The following is a 10,287-nucleotide window of genomic DNA, read 5'->3' as shown; positions in this document are numbered from 1 at the left end:
CAGCTTTATCCAAGAATCCTGTGTCTTAAAGCCATGTTTACACATAACCGCGCAGAGTTTGGGAGAGGTTCCTGGCATGCCTCTCTAAAGTGTGCTTCATCGCTGTAGGATATTGGTTTATCTTTCCCTCCAGAGCATGGGTAGGCAAACTAAGGCCTGGGGGCCGGATCCGGCCCAATCGCCTTCTAAATCGGCCCACAAACGGTCTGGCAATCAGCGTGTTTTTACATGAGTAGAATGTGTCCTTTTATTTAAAATGCACCTCTGGGTTATTTGTGGGGCATAGGAATTTGTTCATAACTTTTTTTCTCCAAAATATAATCCGGCCCCCCACAAGATCTGAAGGTCAGTGGACCGGCCCCCTGCTGAAAAAGATTGCTGACCCCTGCCCCAAAGTCTCCCTTCCTTCTCTCTTCCGCTCTTTTCTTCGATCCAGGAAGTGCCAGTCTCCCTTTTTGAGGCCTACACCAAATCTTTGCCACCCTGATGTATATGTGTGCAACTCCCCCCCCCCCCTGCAAATCGAGGGCACCCTGGCATCCCGGAACCAGTTAATGATCCTTGATCTGGGTGGGGAAAAATCTCCCCCCTCTTGAGTGTGGCAATGGCAGGCCTGTCTCCCCCCCCCCCTTCCTTTCTGTTTGCGAAAGTACATTTGCGGCACCCTCAGGTCTGTCCAAACTAAACCGATAGTTGTGTTGTTGTTTTTTAAGGCCTTTCCCTTCCGGGGTTTTCAGAAAGGAGAGCGGTGCATGCGTTTGAATATGGCACACCTGAATCTAGCCTCTGTTTGCTTTTCTGACTTTCCGAAAGGCTGGGTTAAAAAACAGAAATATTGGCGTGCAACAGCCTTTGCCCAGTCGCCGCGTAGGATTAAATCATAGTCGTGGACTAGCATTTTTTTTAAAAAAATGTTTCTGCTGCGGGATTAAAAAACTCCCCGAAGTTGCTAGCTTTCAGGCCTGCGCAGGCCGAGGCCATAACTTCATTTTTTTATGGCGTGGGACTGCACTCAGCGGACTCCCATTCAGAGTAGATTGAAATTAACCGCATTTATTAGCTTCGCCGGGTCTACTCTGTGTAGGAGTCACCCTCGGGCAGGCATCCCCAAACTCAGCCCTCCAGATGTTTTGGGACTACAACTCCTATCATCCCTAGCTAACGGGACCAGTGGTCAGGGACGATGGGAATTGTGGTCCCAAAACATCTGGAGGGCCGAGTTTGGGGGTGCCTGCCCTTGGGAGTGCTTTGTTTTGTTTTGTGCATTTATATACTTTGGTGCAGGGATCCTTTGGCCCTCCAAGGTGTCGCTGAACTACGTTTCCCATCCTCATGCCTGGCCATGCATGCTGGCACTAATGGGAGTTGTAGTTTGGGAGCCTCTGAAGGGCCAAAGTTCCCCCACATCCGGTTTCCTTGAAATATTTATCCATTGCTTTCTAGGGTAAGTGATTTTGGGGTTTACCATCACTTGCCGTTCATTACTTGCCCTTACTTGCCCTTATTATTGGCAAGGCTGAGCTGTGCACTAAAGCTTCTCTTGTGACCTGTTGCTGATTTCAAAACTTGGACTGCGTGGATCCCAAATTTACCTTGATAAGACTGGGCTTTGCACCCCAGAACCTGGCAGAATTTAGCATAGAAATAGAAGATTTCTGAAGCAACTGGCAAGGGCGAGTCACCTGGTTTTCCAATTGCAGGGGGCAACTTGTTTGTTTATTTTTTATTTTAGCACGAACTCATCTTCTTTTATTGGATTTTACACTGTGCAAATTTCCTTCGGATTACCTACAATGCAACATTGTATTTGTAAATGTTTCCAAAACGGATTTGTTGTGGTTACCCTACTTATCATAATGACAAATCCTTATTATATGATTAACCATCAAGCATCCTTTACACAAGAAACCCTCATCTTAAGGAATTAAGTCCTCAGTATAACATTTTTATCCACATTCCATATCCATATCAGTCTGATTAATAATCATTATCACTGGGTTGGATGCAGCGTTAGTCCTACTCATGTGCCTAATTACTGTCCATTAATGAGTCGAAGTAGAACTTAGTTAGGTAACACCCAGAATGACTAGTCTTTACTATCATCAATCTTTCAATATGCCTGTCCTTACCTTAGAGAAGAATCCCGTAAAATAAACAATTACAAATCCATATTACACAATTTGTGGAATTTTATCGTTCTACTCTTACATGTCTTCTGCACTCCCAATAAATCCGAAAACTCTTTTCAAGTCAAACAGCCAGGCATAGCCTCCACATTTTAGTGAATACCTGGCCATATCCTTAGGTGTCTGTGTTTCGTCCAGACTGTAGGCTGGCTGAATTATTGGCAGCCAGCAGGCAATCAGTTTTCTGTGACAGGCAGTTGGAAACATTCGGCCTGTCAGCTCTCTGAAAACCAGCCGTTGCTTGGCCAGACTGTATATATAGTCTCTCAGTGTGGTGCATGGTCTTTGAGAAGCTGTCAGCAAAGACAACCAAGTATGGACCAACAATGTTCCGAAGAAGGATGTACAATATTACTTTCTGCCTATATACAAAAAATGTAAGGCTGTCGTCATGCTGCAGTTCCCCTAGCCACCAATAGGTGGTTACGCTTTCTCCAGTATAAAAGCCTGCCATAATAATAATAATAATAATAATAATAATAATAATAATAATAAGTATTCATTGGATTTCAGAAGTTCAACAGGGGGAGAGAGGGCCCATCTGACCTCAAGTGGGACATCCACAAAACGGCCCACAACACGAAACTGGTGGGTCTGAGCTGAGCCACAGGGGATCCTCAGTAATGACTCTCCCCAGGGCATATGCAGTAAAGGTAAAGGGACCCCTAACCATTAGGTCCAGTTGCGGACGACTCTGGGGTTGCAGCGCTCATCTTGCTTTATTGGCCGAGGGAGCCGGTGTACAACTTCCAGGTCATGTGGCCAGCATGACTAAGCCGCTTCTGGCGAACCAGAGCAGCGCACGGAAACGCCGTTTACCTGCCTGCTGGAGCAGAACCTATTTATCTACTTGCACTTTGACATGCTTTCGAACTGCTAGGTTGGCAGGAGCTGGGACTGAGCAACGGGAGCTCACCCCGTTGTGGGGATTCGAACCGCCGACCTTCTGATCGGCAAGTCCTAGGTTCTGTGGATTAACCTACAGCGCCACCCGCATCCCTGGGGTGCAAAAAACTGCTCAGCGCCCCCAATTTTTTTTCTGCCTGGCTCTTCAATCCCCAGACACCAAATCTCAGCCCCACACTCTCAGCCTGGCATCCCTGAGAGCCTGGTGCCCGGGTGCCCCGCACCCCTAGCGCCTATGGGTAAGCCAGCCCTGCCGAGGTCTCATATCAAAGAATCTAGGGAACTGTAGTTTCCCCCCTCACAGAGCTGCGATTCCCAGCACCCCTGGTGTGGAAGTGATCTTGTTGTTGTTTAGTCGTTTAGTCGTATCCGCCTCTTTGTGACCCCATGGACCAGAGAACGCCAGGCCCTCCTGTCTTCCACTGCCTCCCACAGTTTGGTCAAACTCATGCTGGTAGCTTTGAGAACACTGTCCAGCCATCTCGTCCTCCATTGTCCCCTTCTTCTTATGCCCTCCATCTTTCCCAACATCAGGGTCTTTTCCAGGGAGTCTTCTCTTCTCCTGAGGTGGCCAAAGTCTTAGAGCCTCAGCTTCAGGATCTGTCCTTCCGGTGAGCCCTCAGGGCTGATTTCCTTCAGAATGGAGAGGTTGGATCTTCTTGCAGTCCACGGGACTCTCCAGAGTCTCCTCCAGCACCAGAATTCAAAAGCATCCATTCTTCGGCGATCAGCCTTCTTGATGGTCCAGCTCTCACTTCCATACATCACGACTGGGAAAACCATAGCTTTAACAATACGGACCTTTGTTGGCAAGGTGATTTCTAAGAAGTGATCTTAGGATGGGGCAACTACGAGTAAGGCTTGCAGCATCTGGGTCTTTTTATTTTTTGCTTCAGGGGAAAGGTGAGCAAACGAAGCTGATGAAGTCCCCGGAGGGGACAGTCCTCTTGTGCCCAGGTCCTGCTTGTGGCCTTCCCCAAATGGGCAACTGCCTGGCCACTGTGAGAACGGGATGGTGTGTTTTGTCCCGGTCCAGCAAGGCCTCTTCTCACGTTCTAATGGAACCTCCACGCCCAGGGGCAGTCTATCTTGGCGTCACGGTTCCCAGGGAGATTTGGCCACTGTAAGAGCCCTAGGCTGGCCTAGAGGGGTCATTGGCCTGATCCCGGCAGCCTCTTCGTATGTCTTAGGTGTGGATGGGTGTTTGGAGGTAAAGGTAAAGGGACCCCTGACCATTAGGTCCAGTCGTGACCGACTCTGGGGTTGCGGTGCTCATCTCACTTTATTGGCCGAGGGAGCTGGCGTACAGCTTCCGTGTCATGTGGCCAGCATGGCTAAGCCGCTTCTGGCGAACCAGAGCAGCGCACGGAAGCGCCGTTCACCTTCCTGCCAGAGTGGTACCTATTTATCTACTTGCACTTTGACGTGCTTTTGAACTGCTAGGTTGGCAGGAGCAGGGACTGAGCAATGGGAGCTCACCCCGTCGCGGGGATTCGAACCACCGACCTTCTGATCGGCAAGTCCTAGGCTCTGTGGTTTAACCCACAGTGCCACCCATGTCCCTGAGTGTTTGGAGAGTTCCCTGCAAAAAGAAAAAGGGTGCCTTTAGAGAAGCAGGCGTTTTTTGAAGTAGTTGGTGGCAGATCTGTTGGACGCGGGGAATAAATAACAGGACGGTTTTCTTGAGCCTACGCTGTGCTTGGGTGGGTGGCAAACCTTTGATCGCAGTAAGGCTTTAATGCTCTTAATGGATTTGGCTTCAGTTACCTGCTTTTGCATCTGATCTTGGTTGGGGGAGAGGGGAAAATACCCGAAGGGCAAGTTTCAAAGCTTTTTGTGTATGGATTTTTCCGCACTCCTAAACCTCCCGTGTCTGAAAAAGGCCATTAGGTGTCCTTCCTCCCCTTCCCTCCAGGTAAGGCAACTGCAAATGGCTATTATTGGGATTTTACCGATTGGTTTGCCTCGATAGCCTGCTTTTTTCCTTCAAAGAGCGTGGTTTCTCCGCCGCCTCATTTAATCCCCACATCAACCCTGCGAGGCTGAGAGGGAGAGTCACTGGGGCCCCCAAGGGCTCCCTCGGCGAGCTTAATGGCCGAGCTTGAACCCTGGTTCCTCCCAAATCCTGGCCCAGTCCTCTAACCACTACGCCACACTGCCTCTCGATGGAGCGGCGCTTGCGGAATCGGCTCAGGTGCTTTGGAGGGCAGGATGAGTGCCCCTTGTGAGGATGAGGGCCCTGTTGAGCCCAGCAATCTTGTTTACCCAATCAGTTTTAAGAGATGGGTGTGCATTACTTCAAAATGTGATCGGTTAGCACTGTGTTGATTGGGGGGGGGTGTCTCTGCTGAATGGGGCTCCTTACCTGTGCTTCCCCCTGCCCCCCCCCGTCCTACTTTGACTGCACCAGGCGCTAAAGTCAAGAGCCCTCAGCCACTCTTGGTCGCCAGCTGCCAGTTTGCAAAGGCCAAATTTGCAAAATTCACCATTGGAGACAATAGATCTCATTAGGACAGAGTGCTGCTTCTGTGTTTTGGGTTCTGCTTTTGCGATTCCAGTTGTCCCATGTGCTTGGCCCCTGTGGGAACAGGATCCTGAGCTCGATGGGCCCTCATGGGCCTGATCCAGCATCCTACGCCCTTGCATTCTCGGGGCCCTTCTCTTCGCCAGCTTCAAATATTGCCTATTGCAAAACAAATTCTCTTTCTGTTGGCACTGGTGAGCAGATGTAAATAAGTCTTATGGATGCTGGCTGCGTCTCTTATTGCTGTGCGCAGGTAATTAAGTCTAGCATCCTTTGAAGGTGAAAAGCTTTACGTTTCGTGCTGGCCTTTGCCAGTTGGCAGCCTCTGGGCCAAATTAATGTGTTCTTGCAGCTCTCTGCCGATAATAATAATATCTATTACTATAATATCTGAAATCTCCTGGCAGGGCAGTCAGAGAGCTATGTCCCCAGACTCATGAGGACTGGAATCTTGCTCTGTTTGGAAGAGAGGTGCTATAGCTCAGTGGTTAGAGCACCTGCGTTGCCTGCAGAAGGTCTCAGCTTCAACCTCTGGCGTCTTCACTATCTGAGGCTGAGAGCGACCCCTTGTCAGCTTTCCTCTGGGTCTGACTCACCCAAAGCTCTTCTCTCTTTGCATTTTAATTTAGCCCTTGATTCAGAACCGGGCTTTTTCTTTAAAAGGGGAGGGCTGTGGCTCAAAGCATCAGCTCTGCGTGCCGGAGGTCTCAGGTAAAAAACCTGCCATCTGCAGGTAAGTCAGTGTTTCCCCCATCCAGAACTCTGCAGACCGCTCCCAGCCAGTGTTGACAAAACTGAATTACCTTATTTTTCGCTATATAGGGCGCACCGGACCAAAGGGCGCACCTAGGGTTTTTTTTTGGGGGGGGGAGGAATAAAGAAAAAAAAATATTTCCCCCCCCAGCCCCAAAGAGCAAAGAAGCCGAGACAGCTAGTGGGATCCATCTTTAGCCCTGCACAACCTCTTCAGCCGGGAGAGGCTTCGCGTGACTTTGGCAGAAGCCAAGAGAGCCAGCGGGATGGATCCTGCTCGCTGTCTTGGTTCCTTTTTAGCTGCGGGGCTGGGGTGAGGGAAGCCCAGGGACGCCCAGCCCCCAGAACGGTTCTGGGAGCGGGGGCGAGGTTGCGCGCAACTTTGCCTTCGCTCCCGGAGCTTGCTGCTATCCGCAAGCCTTCTGAGCCCGGGGGGAACTCCCGCCGGGCTCCCCAGGCTTGCGGATATCTGCCTGAAGCCCGCGATGTGCTGTGCAGTGCTCCCCAGGTTTCGGGATGCAGGCTGCTATCCGCAAGCCTTGGGAGTCCAGCGGGAACTCCAACCCCTCCAGCGCACCAACCCCTCTCGCTCTCCAGGCTTCAGCAAAAGCCTGCATTCGCCCCATAGGAAGCACACACATTTCCCCTTCATTTTTGGAGGGGAAAAAGTGCGTCCTATAGGGCGAAGAATACGGTAGATGGAGCAATGTTCTGACTCAATTGGAGGCAGCTCCTCATTCTCCTGTCTCTCCAGTTCTGTGTTTCTAAGGCTCCCCCCATCCCTGTGCTACCAACTCGGACAGGCAGCCTCCAGATTTTGATAGCTTTGTCCTCTTTGGAACCCATATCAGGATAGGCTGCTGAACTCGAAGGCCCTTCAGAAGGGCTCCTCTCCCGTCTGGATAGTGGAGCCTCCATGCCCAGGAGCAGTTGCCCTTAGAAGGCCTGTCGCTGTGGGAAACGCACCTTCGTGATCTGCTTTTGAGTGTCCCTTTTCAAAACACTTGAGTCGGCCGCTGCGGCGACGAGGCCGACCCATGGTAGAAGTGCTCTTGTTTTGCTCCCGGGTCCCAAAAGCAGAGCCTGCTGTTCAAAAAAAGAAATTATGTGGTACCTCCATTTATGGATGGGATCTGTTCTGGAGGTCCGGCTGTATCCCAAAACGTCCGTACCCAGGTGGCGCCCTTCTGCGCACGCACAAGGCGCGATTGAGCGCTTCTACGCATGTGCACACGGCAAAATCCAGAAGTACACATTTCCGGTTTTGCTGCACTCGCAACCCAAAGTTTACGTATCCCTCTGGATACATAACCCGAGGTATGGTGACTGGGGGCGGCTGCCGAGGCCACATAACACCGGTCTTGAAAGACCTACATTGGCTCCCAGGACGTTTCCAAGCACAATTCAAAGTGCTGGTGTTGATCTTTAAAGCCCTAGACGGCCTCAGCCCAGTACACCTGAAGGAGCGTCTCCACCCCCATCGTTCAGCCAGTACACTGAGTTCCAGTGCCGAGGGCCTTCTGGCGGTTCCCTCATTGTAAGAAGCAAAGCTACAGGGAACCAGGCAGAGGGCCTTCTCGGTGGTGGTACCCGCCCTGTGGAACGCCCTCCCATCAGATGTCAAAGCAATAAACAACTACCTGACATTCAGAAGACATCTTAAGGCAGCCCTGTTCAGGGAAGTTTTTAATGTGTGACATTTTGGTGTATTTTTAATCTTTGTTGGAAGCTGCCCAGAGTGGCTGAGGAAACCCAGCCAGATGGGCAGGGTACAAATAATAAATTACTATTATTACCACTGTACTGTACTTTTCCATGTATAACACGAGGATTATTTACGTAAAAGTAATGCTTAAAAATTGGGGCCGTCTTATACACGGGTAATGCTGTGTGGGGGACGGGTGACTGGTTGCTGCTGCCAGCTGGAGATTGTCAGCGGTGGTAGTGTGGGTTAGTGGTGGCTGCGTCAATGATTTGATTTGGCGGCCGCTGGCTGCGAGTCGTCCGACATTTGGTGGCCTTTTGGTTGCGTGTGATAGGAAGCGTTGTTCAGGCGGGTGAGCGGTTCTCATCAATTCCCCCCAAAATATCAACAACTCTGGGCAATCTCCCCCCATTTTCTTAATTTTGGGTCCCCCAAAATAGGAGGCGTCTTACACACAGGGGCATGTTATACACGGGAAAATACAGTACAGTGGTACCTCGGGTTAAGAACTTAATTCGTTCCGGAGGTCCGTTCTTAACCTGAAACTGTTCTTAAGCTGAAGCACCACTTTAGCTAATGGGGCCTCCCGCTGCTTCCGCACCACCGGAGCACGATTTTTGTTCTCATCCTGAAGCCAAGTTCTTAACCCAAGGTAATATTTCTGGGTTAGCGGAGTCTGTAACCTGAAGCGTATGTAACCTGAAGTGTATGTAACCCGAGGTACCACTGTAATATATCTGCCCGATCTGTTGAAGCAGCCATCTTTTGGAAAGAGCAATGGCAAGCACATACCGTATTTTTCGCTCTGTAAGACGCACCAGACCACAAGATGCACCTAGTTTTTGGAGGAGGAAGAAAGAGAAAAAAAATATTCTGAATCTCAGAAGCCAGAACAGCAAGAGGGATCGCTGAGCAGCGAAAGCAGCAATCCCTCTTGCTGTTCTGGCTTCTGGGATAGCTGCGCAGCCTGCATTCGCTCCATAAGACGCACACACATTTCCCCTTCCTTTTTAGGAGGGGAAAAGTGAGTCTTGTAGAGCAAAAAATACGGTAATTTCCCCGCCTTCCTAAATTGCAAGATGACCGTCGAGGAGCCCTGGCGGACTCCCACCCTCTGAACTGAAGGCTTAAAAGATAAAACAGAATTCAGCCGCCCTGCAAGGAGAATCCGACCTCCACTTGCCGTCCTCTGTTTCTCTCCCCACCCAACGCAAACGCCTTGAAACTTTTTCCCAAGCAGGTCTGCGCAATATTTGACCTGGCAATTGAAACCCTTTTGGGGATTGCTCCATGGGGGGGGGGGATGGGATGGGACGGGACGGGCAGAGGCTGCTGGCAGGAATGGTCTCCCTCACAAAGTTCCTGTGCCCAGCCAACAGGCACAAGACATGGGAACTTTCATCCACTTTCTCCTCCTCGGGGCCTCATCCAGCCCATGAGGATCAGCGGCGTGTACCTCTGAAAGAAGCAGAACTGCCAAGATTGAAATGGCTGCTTCCGATTGGCCAAAGTCCCTTCTGCACCACCTTGCCCCCTCCCCCATGGCATGCTGATGGTGGGCGTGGCCAGTGGCAGATGTGGGTGGGGTAAATGGCTATTTATTTTTAAAATATTTTTCTTTTCTTTATATATATATATAAAATTTTACTAGTTTTTTAACATATCATTTCCAACAATAACTAAACATACTTTTATATCTTATACATTTTTTTGACTTCCATCAATCACATCTGAAAACTTTCCAATCTGTTCACTTGATTTGCATTTCTTATTCTCACTATTACATTTAAACCTCATTCCTCAATATCTCAAATCTCCGTTTCTCAAATCTCAATATATTTCATATATTTCTCCTTACAAAACTTCTTGTAGTCCTACTAGCGTAATTTGTTAGTTACAGTGGTACCTCAGGTTACATACGCTTCAGGTTACAGACTCCGCTAACCCAGAAATAGTACCTCTGGTTAAGAACTTTGCTTCAGGATGAGAACAGAAATCGTGCTCCAGCAGCGTGGCAGCAGCAGGAGGCCCCATTAGCTAAAGTGGTGCTTCAGCTTAAGAACAGTTTCAGGTTAAGAACGGACCTCCGGAACAAATTACGGTAAGTACTTAACCTGAGGTACCACTGTACAGTTGCTCTTCGAACAGTTCATATATTTCTTCCAATCTTCTGTCAATCTCTGGTCCTGCAGGTTTCGAATCCTTCCTGTCAT

At 49.7% G+C, this 10,287-nt stretch overlaps 1 protein-coding gene across 3 annotated transcripts in view; it reads left to right on the top strand.

The window, feature by feature from the left end:
* Window positions 1-10,287, top strand: part of CERS2 (ceramide synthase 2) — a 48,708-nt gene that overhangs the window by 2,572 nt on the left and 35,849 nt on the right. The window lies entirely within an intron of this gene.

This window comes from Podarcis gaigeae (assembly GCF_964106915.1).
Source record: "Podarcis gaigeae genome assembly, chromosome: 16".
NCBI lineage: Eukaryota > Metazoa > Chordata > Lepidosauria > Squamata > Lacertidae > Podarcis > Podarcis gaigeae.
The sequence above is the reverse complement of the archived record's forward strand: the minus strand, read 5'-3'. Positions and strand labels throughout refer to the sequence as shown.